Source organism: Rousettus aegyptiacus, unplaced genomic scaffold (assembly GCF_014176215.1).
Source record: "Rousettus aegyptiacus isolate mRouAeg1 unplaced genomic scaffold, mRouAeg1.p scaffold_m13_p_10, whole genome shotgun sequence".
NCBI lineage: Eukaryota > Metazoa > Chordata > Mammalia > Chiroptera > Pteropodidae > Rousettus > Rousettus aegyptiacus.
In genome coordinates this window covers 66,349,333-66,365,937 of record NW_023416285.1, presented here as the reverse complement: position 1 = coordinate 66,365,937, position 16,605 = coordinate 66,349,333, and the positions used below count along the sequence as shown (strand labels likewise).

Below are 16,605 nucleotides of genomic sequence, written 5' to 3'. Positions count from 1 at the left end.
GACCACTGCTCTAATGGACAATCTTGACTCCAAATCTGCTCCTTGTGCTGGCAGACAGGGCACCATCACAACTGGACAACTCCACCTGCCCAATCCTACATCTTTCTTTTGATTTTGTGCAATCCTAATTCTGGCTCAGTAACTGCCTCTCCAGAGAACTCAATGTGTGACAATTGAAAAATATTAAATTTCCTGAAGTTAATCAGTTCCATGATCACATGAGAGAGTCTTTTTCTTAGGTGATATGTGATGAACTGTGTAAGGTTATAGACTCATGATCTCTGCAATTTTCTTTAGATCTAGATATATAGACAAAGATCAAGAAAGAAAAAGACAAATATAGCAAAATTATTTATGTGATGACTCTAGGTGAAATTATGTGATGACTCTAGGTGAAATTAAGATAAGTGTTCACATTACTATTCTTACAACGTTTTTATATGTTTAAAATTTTTTCAAAAATGTTTTAAAATGAGAAAGATCCAAAAAAAAGAGGCATCCATTCTATTTCCTTCTTCCTGTGTTTAATTGAGAAAAAGGTGCTTGGAGCTACAGCAGCCACTGGCAATAAGAGAAAGGTCAGAACAATCAGGTATGTCCCCTGTGGTTGAATATTCTGTAAAATGCTGCCAAAAAAAAACAACCAAAATGATATACCATGAAAAGCAAAAAAGCTATTCAAGAAAGTCATGGTTCAAGTGTGGGGGGAAAAAAAACATGACAAGACTGAGCAATTAATGGATTACAGAAGAGAATCCATTCATCTTTGATCCTAGGATCATCATTCTTCTACTGGCATGAGGTCATGACACTGGAGTGTAGAGAAGGAAATGGAACCACAACTCACTACTCCCCTCAGCAATGAATATTTTTCCACAATAATTAAAAACATAAAAAACATAGGACCAACATAAAAACAAAGCACCAAAGACTTCAGTAAGGTTACAGAAGAGAATGTAAATGCTTTTAACTTGTCAATATAAAAGGTACAGCTAATAAAAGCTGGGAGGTTGGGCGGGGGGGGGCAGGGGGGAGGGCAAGAGAAAAGGAGAAGCAGGGAAAAGTATAGGATTTGAATCCTGTAAAACTACAAATCTCTTGACCATTTTTAACAGTTTTAATGAGATGTGACTCACATACCATAAAATTCACTAATTTCTCATTTTTAATTAGGTTGGTTATTTGTCTTTTTATTGTTGAACTGTAAGAGTTCTTTATACATCCTAGATAAAAGTCCCTTATTAAATACGTCTTGCAAGTATTTTCTCTCATTTTATGAGTTGTCTTTTCATTTTCTTGATGGTGTCCCTTGAGGTACAAGTTTTTAATTCTGATGATCCAATTTATCGATATTATCATTTGTTACTTGTGCTGCTTAGTGTCATATCTAAGCAGGCTTTGCCTGACTTCCCAAGGTCACTAAGATATATTTGTATTTTTTTCTAACAATTTTGTAATTTTAGTTGTTCCATTTAGGTCTATGATCCATTTTTAGTTAATTTTTGTGGATGATGGGAGGAAGCAGTTCAAATTCTTTCTTTTGCATGTGGATATCGAGGTGTCTGAAAGGACAGTTCTTTCCCTATCGAACTATCTTGGCTCCTTTGACAAAAAAAAAAAAAAAAAGGAAAGAAAAGAAAAGACGGAAAGACGGAAGGAAGGAAGGAAGGAAGGAAGGAAGGAAGGAAGGAAGGAAGGAAGGAAGGAAGGAAGGAAGGAAGGAATCATACGGTTTATTACTGGATTCCCAATACTATTCAATTGATTTAATGTACTGATGTTTTTAATTAAGGTAAATCCACATGATATAAAATGAACCATTTTGAAGTGTACAATCCAATGGCGTTTAGTATGTATTCAACCCTTCTTTCTAGTTTCAAAACATTTTCATCACCCCAAAAGGAAACCTATACCCATTAAGCAGTCACTCTCCATTCCTCATGCCCCTGGCAACCACTAATCTATGTCACTATGGAATTACCTGTCCTGGATATTTCACATCAATAGAATCAATCATACAATATGTGATCTTGTGTGTCCAGCTTCCATCACTTAGTATGAAGTTTTTGAGATTTGTGCACTTTGTAGCATTTATCAGTACTTCATTTTTATAGCTTAATAATACTCCATTGTATGAATATACCATATTTTGGGTAGCCATTCATCAGTTGATGTACTTTTGGGTTGTTTCTACCTTTTGGTTAATATGAACTGCTATGTTAAGTACTGCTAGGAATACTCATGTACAAGTATTTCTTTGGATACCTCTTTTCAATTATTTTGGGTACATACGTAAAAATGAAATATTTGTGTCATATCGTAATTCTAGGTTTAACTGTTTGAGGAGCTGCCAATTGTTTTCCACAGCAGCGGAAACATTCTACACTCCTACTGCAACCTACAAGGGTTCTGATTTCTCCATATCCTCCCAAAAACTTGTTACTTTGTTTTCTGGCTCATTTTCAAATGTGACATCCAGAACTCAACACAATACTTCGGGTGTAGTCGGGACAACATCAATGTTTCTAGCACATAAAACACAATGAACTCAGATTAGATCATATAGGTTTCAAATTATATTTTGACATTTTTATAACATTAAAATATAATACAATGAAAAAGCAATTATAGTACTCAAGGCAACACAGGGAATAAAGGCATCCCATGTGTTATACTTCAGATTACCAAGATAAACGTGTTGTCAACTTACTGTAATTTAAGTTGATAAGTTTTTTAAATTCTACAAATCTCTCCTCAACCATATAAAGTTCAACAGGAAAAGTTTTCTCCATGTGTTCACAAAAAAATAATAATAAACTAGTAAACCTTAAGAAGTTTTGTATTTCTAATAACAGATTACTTTATTGAAACCAATTCCCCTATTTCCTTTAAGAGAATATTCCTAGCTTCAAAATCTTATACAAAGCCTTCACAGGTTGTTCCTGTTTAAAATAGCCTCTCTCTGCTTTGCCCTTTCATGATACTGGACTACTATCTCTACGACTCACTTTGACACTCAGTCATCTGATACTTGGTATTTATTGCTAGTTAACTGTTTGATAATTCACTGTTTATAGTAGGGCTCTGTGGAGAAGAGACTCACTCTCATTACTTTCTAACTTCATCACGACAAATACAGTATAGGACTTATGAAAAGGTAATTCATATATTTTTCTTATATTTATAAACCTATAAAGAATTAAAGTGAAAATTATCTGACAAATCTGAAAACACTTTAGGATCCTTGGGTTCTTCGAGGTGATTGTAATGTGGTAACTGAAAGGGAAAGCAGGGTCAAGCAGGGAGTTCCCCGAGATGAGGTAGCTCTGAACATAGTGTGAGGCAGTGGACAAAGGGCAGGAAAGAAAACACAGGAGATGAAGAAAAATGTGGAAAGAATAAGATTCCAGGGCTCAAGTGAAGAGAAGCAAAGGACATCTTTCTTTCTGAAAAGGGAAAACTAGGTATAGAGATATGTTGAACTAGACACGGGTTTAATTCAGCAGATTGCGTTGAGAAAAAGAAAATGTTTGTTTAGCTCCTAATATGTATTCAGTTAAGTACTGTATTGGTTTCCTGTTGCTGTGGAGACAAACTACCACAAACTTAGTGGCTTCGAACAACACAAATTTATTATCTTACAGTTCTGAAAGTCAGAAGTCCAAAACAGGTCTTAACTGGAATAAAATCAAAGCGTTGGCACAGCTGCCTTCCTTACTGGAAGCTCTAAGGAGAATCCATTTTCTTGCCTTTATGGGTTTACAGAGGCTACCCACATTTCTTGGCTCATGGCCCCTTCTATCTTCAAAGCCAGCCGTGGCAGGCTGATTTCTTCTCATAAGGCCATCTCTCTGGTTCTGACTTTTCTGCTTCCTGTTTTGTCTTTTAAAGACCCTTGTGATTATATTAGGCTCACCAAATAATCCAGGATGCTCTCGCTATTGTAACTTTAGTTCATGAGCGGCCTTAATTCCATCTGAAACCTAAATTCCCTTTTGTTGTGTAACACAACATTCACAAGCTCCAGGGATTAAGATGTGGGCATCTTTGGGAAGCCATTATTCTGTCTGTCACAAGCACTATTTTATGTTTTCTTTTTATTTAATCCTTGTAACAACTCAGGAAAATCACCTTTTACTCATTTTATACATGAGGAATCTGAGGCTACCCATGGAACTTTTAGAGACTTTAAATAACTTAACCCAACAGCCAGGTTTATAGACAATACTATTATGTTTGTGTAACTGAACCAGTAGAACCAGGATTCAGATAGCACATATTCCACTGGCCTGTTATTAAAGCCCTCCCTACTCTTTTTTCTATCCGCGTACATACACATGCGTGCGCGCGCTCTCGTGTGTGTGTGTGTGTGTGTGTGCGCGCGCGCGCTGGGATGAAGGTAAATGTACAAAAGTTAGGCTTTTCTTGTCACTTAATTCAACCAATATCATCTCCCTTTCATCACTTTATAGTTTAGATCTCTGTGCATGATTCTGTTTAAGAAAAGGTTTTTAAACCTCTACACATCATGCTACATTCCATTCAGGCTTTAGTGTATGACAGGAGATCCTATGTTAAGAAACAAGGCTAAAATTACGTGAAAAGGTAACATATTTGATTTGAAAATCCAATGCACTTATGTATTTTTGATCCTCTTACCAATTTTGAATTACAGAATTTAAATTTATAGATTTCTTCCTAAATTGTACAACTTTATGTTCCAGATTTGAACATATAAATTATTTTTAAACTATTTCAAGCACTAAGATAAATTCCCCAACGTGTAATATATTGGATTAGAAATTATCAATATTTTAATATGTCTTGACACATATAACCCATTATTATTCAGGATCTCATTAACCATATGGGAAAGTATCTTGTTTAAAAAAAAAAAATGATTATTGGGGTTTGATCTAAATGATCTCCAGGTATCTCTTCTCATCTACTAATGAACTCTTATGATGTTCCTTGGCCCTTCCTTAAACACTTGGGTAACAATAATTTTCTTTTTATGTCCTGAAAAGACTAGAGACACAGAATAAAGATCAGGGAAGGCATCTGTGATTGATGGCTGAAGCCTTGGTGTTAGATCGTTGACAAATCTTGATTAAATTTACAACTCTAGAGCAGCCAATTTTAGCCTTTCTTGGGTATGGCCTTTGCCTTGAAAACCTGATGAACCCATAGACCTCTCACTAGGAAAATGCACAATACATACTCAAAATTTTTCATACAACTTATTTTATTGGATTTTAAATTGATTGCCAACACAGACCATATAAAACCAGTCTTTGCAAGGATATCTGTATGTCTCGATTTTGGTTTTGTGCCAAAATCTGCTGCACCCAGGAATAAAATCCAAACTATGCAATAAAACAAGCCACACTTTATTTTTGACAAGTAGATACCAAAGTAGTGATGACTGCTGGCTGTAGAGAGTCTGGCACCACAGTACAGTTCTAGGAGAAATCCCACCTCTTTTACATTATTCTCCAGGGAAAGTTAGGAAAAACACAAGCATTAGAAGGTTCAGTTCCCAAGAGTAAGGGAAGAATAATGCTGACTGAATTTAAATAGTGTTTCCCAAAACAGTAACATTTTATACTTGTATATATTTATAAAAGGAAAGACTGTTTCAGAAATTGGGATGTATTAAGATAAATTTTAAATATTTGGGGGGAAAATCATATCTCTTATGTTTCTACTACTAAATCATTCAAAATGTATTATGTTCAAAGTGGAGTACATGTACCCTTCAGAGGAAGGTTAATCAAGCCAATGGGGTACGAAGAAAATATTAGAAGCTCATATACACACCCGTACTCTTAAATCCAAATTTGGGCTTTACTAATATTCAGTAGCTGAGACTGACACCAGCACCTTCTCTGGGTCCTGTGTCAGTCAGTCTTGTGGCACCGATATGAAATATGCTAGATACCACAGATCAGCTCACTTGACCTGTGGTCTACCTATGGGCAATTTGAAGAGCACATTTAGTCATTTTAGTGGCAAGCACAGCTGTAGAAATATAAGATTTGTCCACAGCATCATTCCAATGTTCATTCTCCAGCCTCTTGGGTGACAAGAAGCAGTGTGACAGTAGTAGTAGCAGTAGCAGCAGCAGCAGCAGCAGCGACTCCTTGATTAGACTTCCTAATCCTGGATTGCAACTACAGGTCTGTCCTGCAGTTTCCGGGGTGTCTGGAGGCAAGCGCAGCAGAGATGGCACAAACTCTGGATTCCAGCATAGCTCCAGGAGTGCCCTTCAAAGCTCCCGTTGTGGGTGACCTCTGTATTGCCACCCTAAAACCTGCTGTTAGGCTCTGCTAACAATTCTATAAGAATCTAATACCCCATATTAAATCTCTTCTATCTTAAAATACTCAGAAGGGTTTCTGTTTGTGACAATGAATTACAGTAGGTAAACGTCTCCTAAAGGAAAGGTGATTGTTTCACACCCTGAAGGATCATTTGTGATGTCCTCACTTGTTTGTTCATTTTCGACATACAGCAACATCCTGCAAGCTTACACAGGCCCAATTAAGTATATTTGCAGATCTCATTAAAATTACATCACTCACTAATGGAGTCTTAAAAGATTTTTGCAAAGAAAAGCAGATAAAAGACAATATCAGCAAAGCAAAATACAAGCAAGCAACAAGAAAATAATAGCACTAACAACAGTGCTTTATCAAAAATTGTAAGGTAAAAAAGTGATTATTTTATAAAATATAAAACAAAACTACAAAAATTTTAGGAAAAACATAGGGAAAAAATATTTGAGACCTAGGACTAGATGAAGACTCCACACACATGACACCAAAGGTACAATTCATCAAAGAAAAAAAATTATTAAATGCAGTACATAAAAACTTGAAACGTGTTAAAGACCCTGTTATGAGGATTAAAAGACAAGCCAGATAGGAAGTTCTGCCAACCACCTTTCCGACAGATGACTTTTATCTAAAATATGTAAAAAAACTCAAAACAATAATGAAAAATAATCCAATTTGCTCATTAGGGAAACAATTAATTTGCCCATTAGGGAAAAGCAAATTAAAAACACAGAGATTCACTATACAACTATCAGAATGACTAATATTTTTAAAATAATAAAAATACCAAATTCTGGCAAGCATATGGAAAAACTGGATCTTTCATATATTTCCAGTAGGAATATACAACCACTCTGGAAAACAGCCTGGCAGTTTCTTCTAAAACTAAACATGCTTACAATATAACCCAGCAATTGTACTCTTGGACATTTATCGCAGAAAAATGAAAACTTTCGGCCACACAAAAACCTACACACGAATGTTCACAGCAGTTTTATTCATAACAGCCAAAAACTGGAAACAACTCATATGTTCTTCAACAGGTGAATAGTTAACTGTATCCTATGGTACATCCATACAATAAGTACTACTCAGCAATAAGAAGAAATGAATTACTAATACATAGGACAACTTGGTTCTCTACTGTATTGTACTGAGGGAAAAGAGTCAATTTCAAATGTTACATATAATATGATTCCATTTATGTAAACATTCTAAAATTACACAATTATACAGATGGAGAACAAATTAGTGGTTGCCAGGAAATAGGGATGAGGAGGGTAGGGAAGAAAGGGACCTTGAGCTACATGAGTAAGTTTCTCGGCAGTGATGGAACAGTACTGTATCTGGATTGTGGTGGTAGTTAAATGAACCTACAAATGAAATGTTATCAAACTGCACAGAACTATACACACACATACACATGAATGAGTACATTAAAAACTGTGAAATCTGAATATGGGTACTTAATAGTATCGTGCCAATATCAGTTTCCTGGTTTAATGTTGTTATTAATACGTTATGTTACATAAGATATTTAAACTAGGGGATGCTGAATGAAGGTTATACAGGACTCCCTTTACTATTTTTGCAACACTCCAGAGTCTATAATTTCAAAATTAAAAGTTTTTTTTAAGCAACGACATTCAATAATACTTATTTATAAAATTACTATTTTAAGTGGAATAAAGAACATAGAAATAATGCACTTTAAAATGTTTTTCATCTTCGTCTCATTTTTTGTTGTCTTATTATGTACATAACATGTAGTATACAGTTTACAGTAAGCACACATATTAGGAATAAAAACATGATTTCTCATACTGCTGGGTGTAACAAAATTTCTGCAGATCTCTGTTACAGAGGCTACAAAAGTCTAAGATTCTATCCCTTATTTTCACTAGAACAGAAAAAACACTGGCCTGAGAATCAAAAAGAAATCAGTTCTGTCCACAGTTTAAACAAGTCACAATCTCACTCTCATCTACAAAATATAATAGCTGTATTAGATGATTCCCAAAGCCATTCTAGCTCTAAAAACATGACTCTATGATTTCCGCAACTCTATGAGTTCTGAAACCACCATAAAGAAATCTATGACTAAAACTCTACTCGAAGCATACTAAGAGTTTAATATGGCCAGGAATAGTAAATACAAACCACAGTTCTAAGTTATCATCAACACAAACACAGGATATGACATCAATGAAGACGATTTTACCTCAAAGGAAACAGATTACCAAAAAATCCAGTTTAAATATAAATATATAGATAACAGGCACAAACGGCTATTCTACGTGCATCCTCACAATTCTTTAAGGCCTCTGATTTCTACGCATGGAATTACAGTAGGTCTGTTTTACAACAAGTATCCTGGTGTACATGCTTAGGGTTGTGATGGGTCTTGAAACAGAATATCGAGACATCTGAAAAAGAATTATTTTCCATCCACTCAGTTAATTATTCCCCATCCACTAGAGTTAGACCTAATAAGATAGAATTTAAAGAACTCTACTATTCAGGAAAAGTTAACGACATCTACAGGGTAATTACACAACCGTTTTACCACCTCCTGCTATCCAGAAACAGTCCGCCTACCTGAAACAGTCCAAAAAACAAAACAAAAAAAAAACAGGAAAGAAGAAAAAATCCTCTAAGCAGTAAAGACCAACATAACAAGGCCTTAGCACTAACACTCCATGCACAGGAAGTCTTTTAGTTCCCCACCCAGGGCCTTCTAACATTTTTAATCCACTATTCAACAAATGTGGTTATGGGTGCTATTCTCATGCAGCACTGAAAATATCAAATTAGAAAGATAAGGAAACTTCTACAGGCAGGTGTGATAAAAGCAAAGAGATACATACTGCTAATAGTAAAATCATAAGCAAATCAACCCACAAAACCAGACACGATTCAGAAAGAAATGGTTTTATCAACAATTAAACAAAATATGGTGGTCTGTATACTACCGACTGAGAAGACTAATGACTGGAAGTTCTCCCTAAAAAAATTGTTATGATTTCACTGACACCCAAGACACAGAAATGGAACCAACAAAGTACTACTTTTTTACCAGTATTATTGACAGCATAATCCATCTTAAATAATGGATAACAAAACTGAAGATTGCATTTAAATTACTTTTCCAGCATTAAGTATTGAACTAAATTATATCACATCTGAATGTTACCACGAAATAAATAAAACAGAACAAAATAAAACATGGAATCCTATATAGTTGAAATATTATGGTGAAATCCATTCAGGAGACAAAGCATACATGCAAATATTTTATGAACTAAAAAATGAAACTGCATGCAGTGAGTGAACAAACTAATAGCCCTTTCTCATCAAATTCCCAAGCAACCTTTTAAAAAAAACTTTAACCACTCTGAAGTATGGATGCTCTGAAATAGAGATCCATCTTACAATTGCTCTCATCCAATAGCAGGATGCAGTTGGTGAAAACCTTATGTTGACATCTTCTAGAAAGATGGAGAAAGTGGCAGCATCAAAATGTCTTATGTTTGATCAAAAATGGCCAATCAAAATAATCTTAAAAAGACAAAGAAATGATCAGAAGCCTGCAAAACTACAATCGATGGAGATAATTACAGGAAATTCTCAACAATAAATTGCAAACTTTTACCTTAAGAGATAGTACCTATAAAGTACTCATCACATTACTTAGTAAATGATAAATTTAGCTACCCTAATTATTACAAGAAGGAAAATAAGCACTAGTAGAGCTGATAAAAATGGCTACAGTGATCAGGCAATCAATAAGCACTTATTAAGTGCCTATAAGGTCACCAGCATTGTGTCGGGGCAAATAAAGGTCCACCACATTCAACTAAGGAATCACTATTTGTGATCAAATAAATGGTGAGCTGCACAAGTACAACATTTTGAACCAATAAGGTAAACATCCCATTATATTCAGCAATGATTAGAACTTAATAAGTACTTTCGACTCAAGTACTGTTCTCTTAAGCCCAGTATGCAGAACTCGAGACACAAATTGTTTACTTGAAAAAGTCGCCAAATGATTAAACAAATATAAAGAAGCGTCACCAAAATAAGTCTTATGGTTTTGGGGGCAGGGCGGGGGGGGGGGGGCAGATTTTTCCCAATACTCTCCAAGCTTATGTAGAATAAGGATTTAGATAAATTTTTAAAGAAAATATTTCTAAACTTGGAGCTACACACATAAAAGAACCCTCTCTAGTCCTAGGATTTACACATTGAGGAACCAATTTATACAGGAACGCATATTTACTAAAATGTTATTTTTCTCTATATGAAATGTCTAGGGCAGGCCAATGTATAGAGATGGAATGTAGATTAGTGGTTGCCTAGGGCTAGGGAAGGAGATTGAGAAGGTGATGAAAAAGTTCTAGAATTGATTGTGGAGGTGGTATACAACTCTGGAATATACTAGAAACCACTGAATTGTACACTTTAAATAGATGAGTTGCATGGTATGTAACTAATATCTCAACGAAGCTGTTATTTTACTTTAACTCTGCACAAAACCTGACAAATTCACAATTGCTGCATTATGGTCAAACTCCAGAGGATGTACCTCTTTGTCAGATAGTTTTCCGGGCCTGGTTCATCCCATTACTGACTGTCCTACAAGGTTTCTTTCTTAACAATCCAATTCTTTCCCCACAAATACACAGAATGGGCAACAGGCATGGTGGGGTGGAGGGATCCATTTTGTAAAAGTTAGAAATACTTCACTCTATATTTTAATACAAGTGATTTTTCAAAATAATTTTATAACATTAAAAAACCTTGATAAAGGCATCTATTATAGTATTTTGAGTTTAAAAAACTGTATTACTACTCTATCAGAAAAATATGAATTATCCGCTAGAACTACAGTCCCCAAACTTTTTGGCACCAAGGACCAGTGCTCCTATGAGAGTCTAATGCCTGATGATCTGAGGTGGAGCTGAAGTGGTGATACTAGCGCTGGAGAGAGGCTGCAAATACAGATGAAGTTTCCTCACTGGTCCGCTCACCTCTTGCTGGGTAGCCCAGTTCCTAACAGGCCACTGTAGGGCCCGTGGCCTGGGGAGTTGGAGACCACTGTGCTGAAAGAGAGATGTCGTCTCATAACAGCAGTCTGTGAAATGAATAATCCCTGTAGGGTGTAAGGAAAGACATACCAATGTTTGTGGAATTCCAGAAATATGCCACATAGGAATAGCAGCATTAAAAAACATTTAACAGGTTCCGTGGGCTCCAATCCACCTCCTGTAGACGATTTGTGTGCTAGGATACTTTGGAAGAAGCTATACAGAACAATAAACCAGAGTGGATAATAAGTTCACCTAAGCTTACACTTTGTTTTCCCTGCCTTTAATCCCCATGTACCACTCTAAAAATGCTACTCAGAGGAGTTCATAACATATGGTAGAGATGGACTTGATCTTATCTTCAATGCCTAGCTTGGTGCACAAAGTAGGTGCAATACTCAATAAAAATTTGCTGAATGAATGAAGATTTCTCAGCTAATTAGGCTAACTAACTGCCAGTGGCTGAACTGTCTATTTAGGATCTTTAGAAACCCCTTTTCCCCTCTGGGTGGGCCAAGCACTTAAACAATTGAATCCTATCACCTACTTCATCAGCCTAAATTGTAGTCCCTTTTTTGTAAGGTAGAGATAAAGCTTCTGTGCATTTCTTCTCTGGCTACTAGAAGTGCCTGTTGGCAGTTTCAAAGTTGTTTAATGCTCTCTAAAAATGAGAGAAATCAAGAAATGAGAAGAGAAAGATTAAGCTTAGACTATATACTCCAAATATATTTTAGGGTAAAGGCAAACAAACTGTTCAAGGATACAGATTTTGATCAATTTTTGAAATAATTATGAACTCTATGTTTTGAATGCACACATACTGGTGGCAACCTTACAGCTCAAGAAAAGGTAGAATAGAAATTACTAAGCCTGAAAAAATAATAAACAGGTGTATAGAAATTGATTTCCTTTCTCCATTCCCAGTAAACACAGCTTACTAATCAAAACTTCCAAGTATGACAGTTTAAGGCGGTCCTCTCTAAAAGCAATAAACGGGGAAAAAATCTAGAATAAATACCAAACCAGTACCAATAGTTATGTGATAAAGGCAGTGTTATGTATTTTTAATTAATGTATAATTTCTAAATTATACATTTATCATATTAATATTTTTAAATGAGCATATGATACTTTGGTGGTAAGGAAAATAATGATTTTCTTCCTTTAAACACTTTCCTCCTATTTGCCCCTCCCAAAGTTTTGAACTTTTTTACAGCTTATGGTTTTAAAGAATTCTAGTAGCCTAATAAAACTGCTCAAGTACTTTAGGCAACAGTAAAAAAATGTGGGGAGGCCTCTAACTTTTGTTAATGGTTTTTACCAAAGTCTACAACATAATGAAGAGATAGACACATAACCATACTGTAAGTCAGAGCATGGCTTATACTGTGAAAGAGTTTTACAAGAGCAAGAGGAAAGAGCAGTCACAATTTGAACAGAAGCGCTTGCAGACAAGGTGAAATTTGAGCTGGGTTAGATGAATGACCGGGTAACAATAATTGAAATTCAAGCACATGCTCTGCACCCCGAAAATATTTTATAGATAAATATAGTTCAAGTAGAGAACATACAACCAGCCAACCACCAAACACACTTTATTTTTTTTAATTCATTAAAAATATATTATAAAATCTGCTATATAAAGCTATGAAAACTTTGCCACCTCACCTAGGTTTCTTCTACTATCCCACTATTCCTTTACTGTTTTAGTATGAATCCTGTATTGTCATTACTTTGCACCTGTTACTGCACCGAGATACACACTGTCTTTTTCCTATGGATAATAATTCTGGATCTTCCCATTAAACTGTATATCTTTGAGAGTAATGACTATCATTCATTTCTATTTTATCTTCCCATAATATTCTTGAAATGGGTATTCAATAGATATTGACAGATTAAACCCACTTCTAATAATTGTGACAATAAGCTATCATCATTACAAAAGATCTGTGGAACAGATATTATAAATAATTAAATCACATTTTTCTACAAAGGACAAAAAGGTTAATATATCTTCCCCCAGATACTGAACCAACTGCTGTTCTTTGGTGTAACTAATTTAGAAAGGTGTTTAGTGAAAAATAAAAATAAGTCTCTCAAGCAGCCTCTATAGAATATTCTTTTTCTGTCACAAAGACCTAAGACAACCCATTAATTGGGCACTAGAAAGGTAGAGGTGACAGTGAATTTGCACAGAAATGGAAGAGTCCTAGTTCCCAAGGATCTCAAGGGACAACTCACAACTCAAGAAACGTCTTGGTAATGTGTACATATAAGACAATGTGTTTAAAACAATGAGAAAAGCTCACAGAAAAAAATATGTTTTCCAGGAAACACAAGCTAGATATTTCAAAGGTAATTCTTTGTGAACGTTTTATTTTTATGTGCTTTTAAAAGTTCAGAAATTCTCTTCTACATTGTTTAAATAAGCTGGTAAGGACACAAAGATAGAAATTTAGAAATTTATTTTAATCTTCTACTTTCTATTATGAAATAGGAAGATTATGACTGCAGGTTTTGCCTGACATCCTTACCACAGAAGAGGATTAAAGGGGGGAGGGGTGGAGATTAGGTATAACAATGTCAGGTACTAAGATAGCATAGGAAATATAGTCAATAATAATGTAATAACTACGTATGGTGTCAGGTGGGTACTAGTCTTATGGGAGTGATAACACTGTAAGTTATATAAATGTCTAATCATTGTTATACACCTGAAAGTAATATAATATTCTAGGTCAATTATAATTTTTAAAAAATTTTTTTAAAGATTACTTACAAAAGATCATGTTCTATAAATTTCCTAAATTCTGTGGGAAGAATAAATGACTCTCAAACATTATCTAAAATTAGTTTTCAATTTCCCAAGTATAGTTTCTCTTTGTTATTGCTAAGCCTGTGAACTTATAATGTTCTACATCACTGAGAAAGTTACTAAACAGTGAGTTAATCAATGAACACTTTAGGAAGTTGTTAGTATTCCTTTTAAAAAAAAGATACTAGGCCAAGTGTTCTGGCAAAATTCACTCTTCTACAGAAGTAATTTTACCAAATAACTCAGAATGTAAAATAAGACAGGATGGAATGGTATTTTTGATGAGTAGCAAAAAAGACTACAGAATAACACATTTACTGTTACTTTGTTTATGGGGTTGTAACTTGCACATAAAAGTACAAAGTACTGCACAAGAAGAAACTGTCAAAAATGAATGCTTACAAAAACATTCCTTTTCTAAGTAAGGTCTCTCACAAGTTATGTACTATTTCTAAATATGATTTCTTTAGCAAGTATTGACAGGTAGACTGTAGCGATAATGCTCAAGATGAAGAAAACCTCTAATACTTATTTTATCCATAGTAAAAATTACTGTTACTAATGATAATGGCTGAGTTCAGCAGTAATTAACTTTATGGAAGATATTTGCTAGGCAGAACAGTATTTTGCAAAACGAACTTTATTTCTATCAAGTCATTTTTCCCTAATCTCATAGACCCTAATAACCTGGTTTTCTTTTCCTTCTCCTTCTAAAAGAACCTCTGCCAGTTAGTCGAGGTAATTAATACTTTCCACAGTTCAAAGGTTAAGGCAAATTGGGCTCTACGTGGAGCTCTTGCTCTCACCAGCACCCCGCCCACTTTTTTTTCCTTTTCAAATTATGTTGACCTGAGAAAGTTTAATGCTCCCATGTAATTGCAAATCTAAGAAAGAGGAGATTTTATGTGTCGAGAAACGAAACTGGAATGGAAGGAAAGACCGACAGCAATCAAGAACCACTTCGTCCTAGAAATCAGCCTCGGCGGAATGCAGGAAACGAGCTTATGCCCAAAGAACCTGCCGCCCAGAAGACACAACTTCCATCGATCCGCAAAGAAAAGTTGCAAAGAACTCAGCGCCCAGACAGCCTGCGCGGGTGCGGACTGAGAGCAGCAGACACTCGGCAGGCCCGGACAGCCCTCGGGCGGTGGCTGCTGCGTCGGTGGGGCCGACTCCGGCCCCGGGTCTGGGGGTGCGCCGCCAGCCCGAAGCCACGCGGGCACAGCGCCCGCATCCGCACCCCTCCCCACGACCGCGAGCAGTGGGCGGAGAGAGACGTGAGCAAAGGAAAAGAAGGACAATGCCGGGCAGGCGATTCCGCACGCTCCACGGGTCCCAAGCACCCCTTCCGCCCGGGGCCGCCAGCTGTCTCCCCAAGGTTGCTCCTCCACTCTCCTAACACCACCCGGGCTGCGAAGCTGGGGCGGCCGACCTCCCTCCTCGCCGACACCGCCTTCCTCCCCGCCGGGCGGCTCCCGGGAGTCCGCGAGGCGGCGGCGCGCGCGAGCCGAATGGGGCGCGCTACGAGAGCCCGGCGCGCGAGGGGAGGCGGGCGCGCCAAGGGAAGGGGGCGCGCAAGGAAGCGGCGCGCACGAAGGGAGCCGGGTGCGCGGGGGAGCAAGGCGCGCGGCGATCCCCTGAGGACCCGATGCCGCTCCGGCGGGTTTTCGGTTAAAGCGGGGGCTGCACCGCGATTTAGTGTCCGTTAAGAGTCTTGGCCCGGGAGGCGCGGCTTGCCAGCCAGCCTGGCCCGGCTCTCCCTCGGCCCCCATAAGGAAGGGCAGCCGGGCGAGGGCCGGCGACCTCGTCTCCCGCCAGGGCTGGGGCCGCCGGTCGGTGGGCATCAGGGTGCCTGCCCCAAGGGCTGGAAAAGAAAGTGAAATGAAGCGCCTTTCCTCAGGCAACACCTACCAGTCCCCAGTCCAAGTGTAGCTGCCTCCTCCTCTGGCGTCGCTGGTCCCCGCCCTCGGGCCCCAGGCTCCGTTCTCTTGACAATGGCGCGTCCCCTTTAAGGAATAATCCGATCGGAACCGACCTGTGGTTAAACCTCCCTCCGACTCTGATTTTAACCGGATTTCTCCCTCTCCCCCGGAGCCCGACCGGCGCTCGGCTGTGCTGTGAATTCTTCCCACCCCTTCCCCGCCCCGCCCACTCCCTCGCCTTTCTGATTGGCGAGAAACAATATAACAGGAACAGCACTCCTCGCACTCCACTGGCCAGCCCAGCCGCCGTTCAAAGTTACCCCACCCCTCACAACCCCGCCCCTTTTTCCGGGTTGGTTATGCCTCTAATCACTCTCAGTCCTCTACTCTATCGTTGCTTTGGAGAACTGGCAGTCAAGGCTCACCCTCCCGCCTTT

At 37.7% G+C, this 16,605-nt stretch overlaps 1 protein-coding gene across 5 annotated transcripts in view; it reads right to left on the bottom strand.

Moving 5' to 3' along the window:
- FRYL (FRY like transcription coactivator) overlaps positions 1-16,384 on the bottom strand; it is a 228,821-nt gene extending 212,437 nt beyond the window's left edge. For 4 of the 5 annotated variants that reach the window (XM_016128140.2, XM_016128138.2, XM_016128139.2 and 1 more), the window contains exon 1: positions 16,158-16,384. The gene's annotated coding sequence lies outside the window, so the exon portion shown is untranslated. The remainder of the gene's footprint in view (positions 1-16,157) is intronic. The other variant, XM_016128142.2, reaches the window with a different exon arrangement.
- Positions 16,385-16,605: the final 221 nt, after the last annotated feature.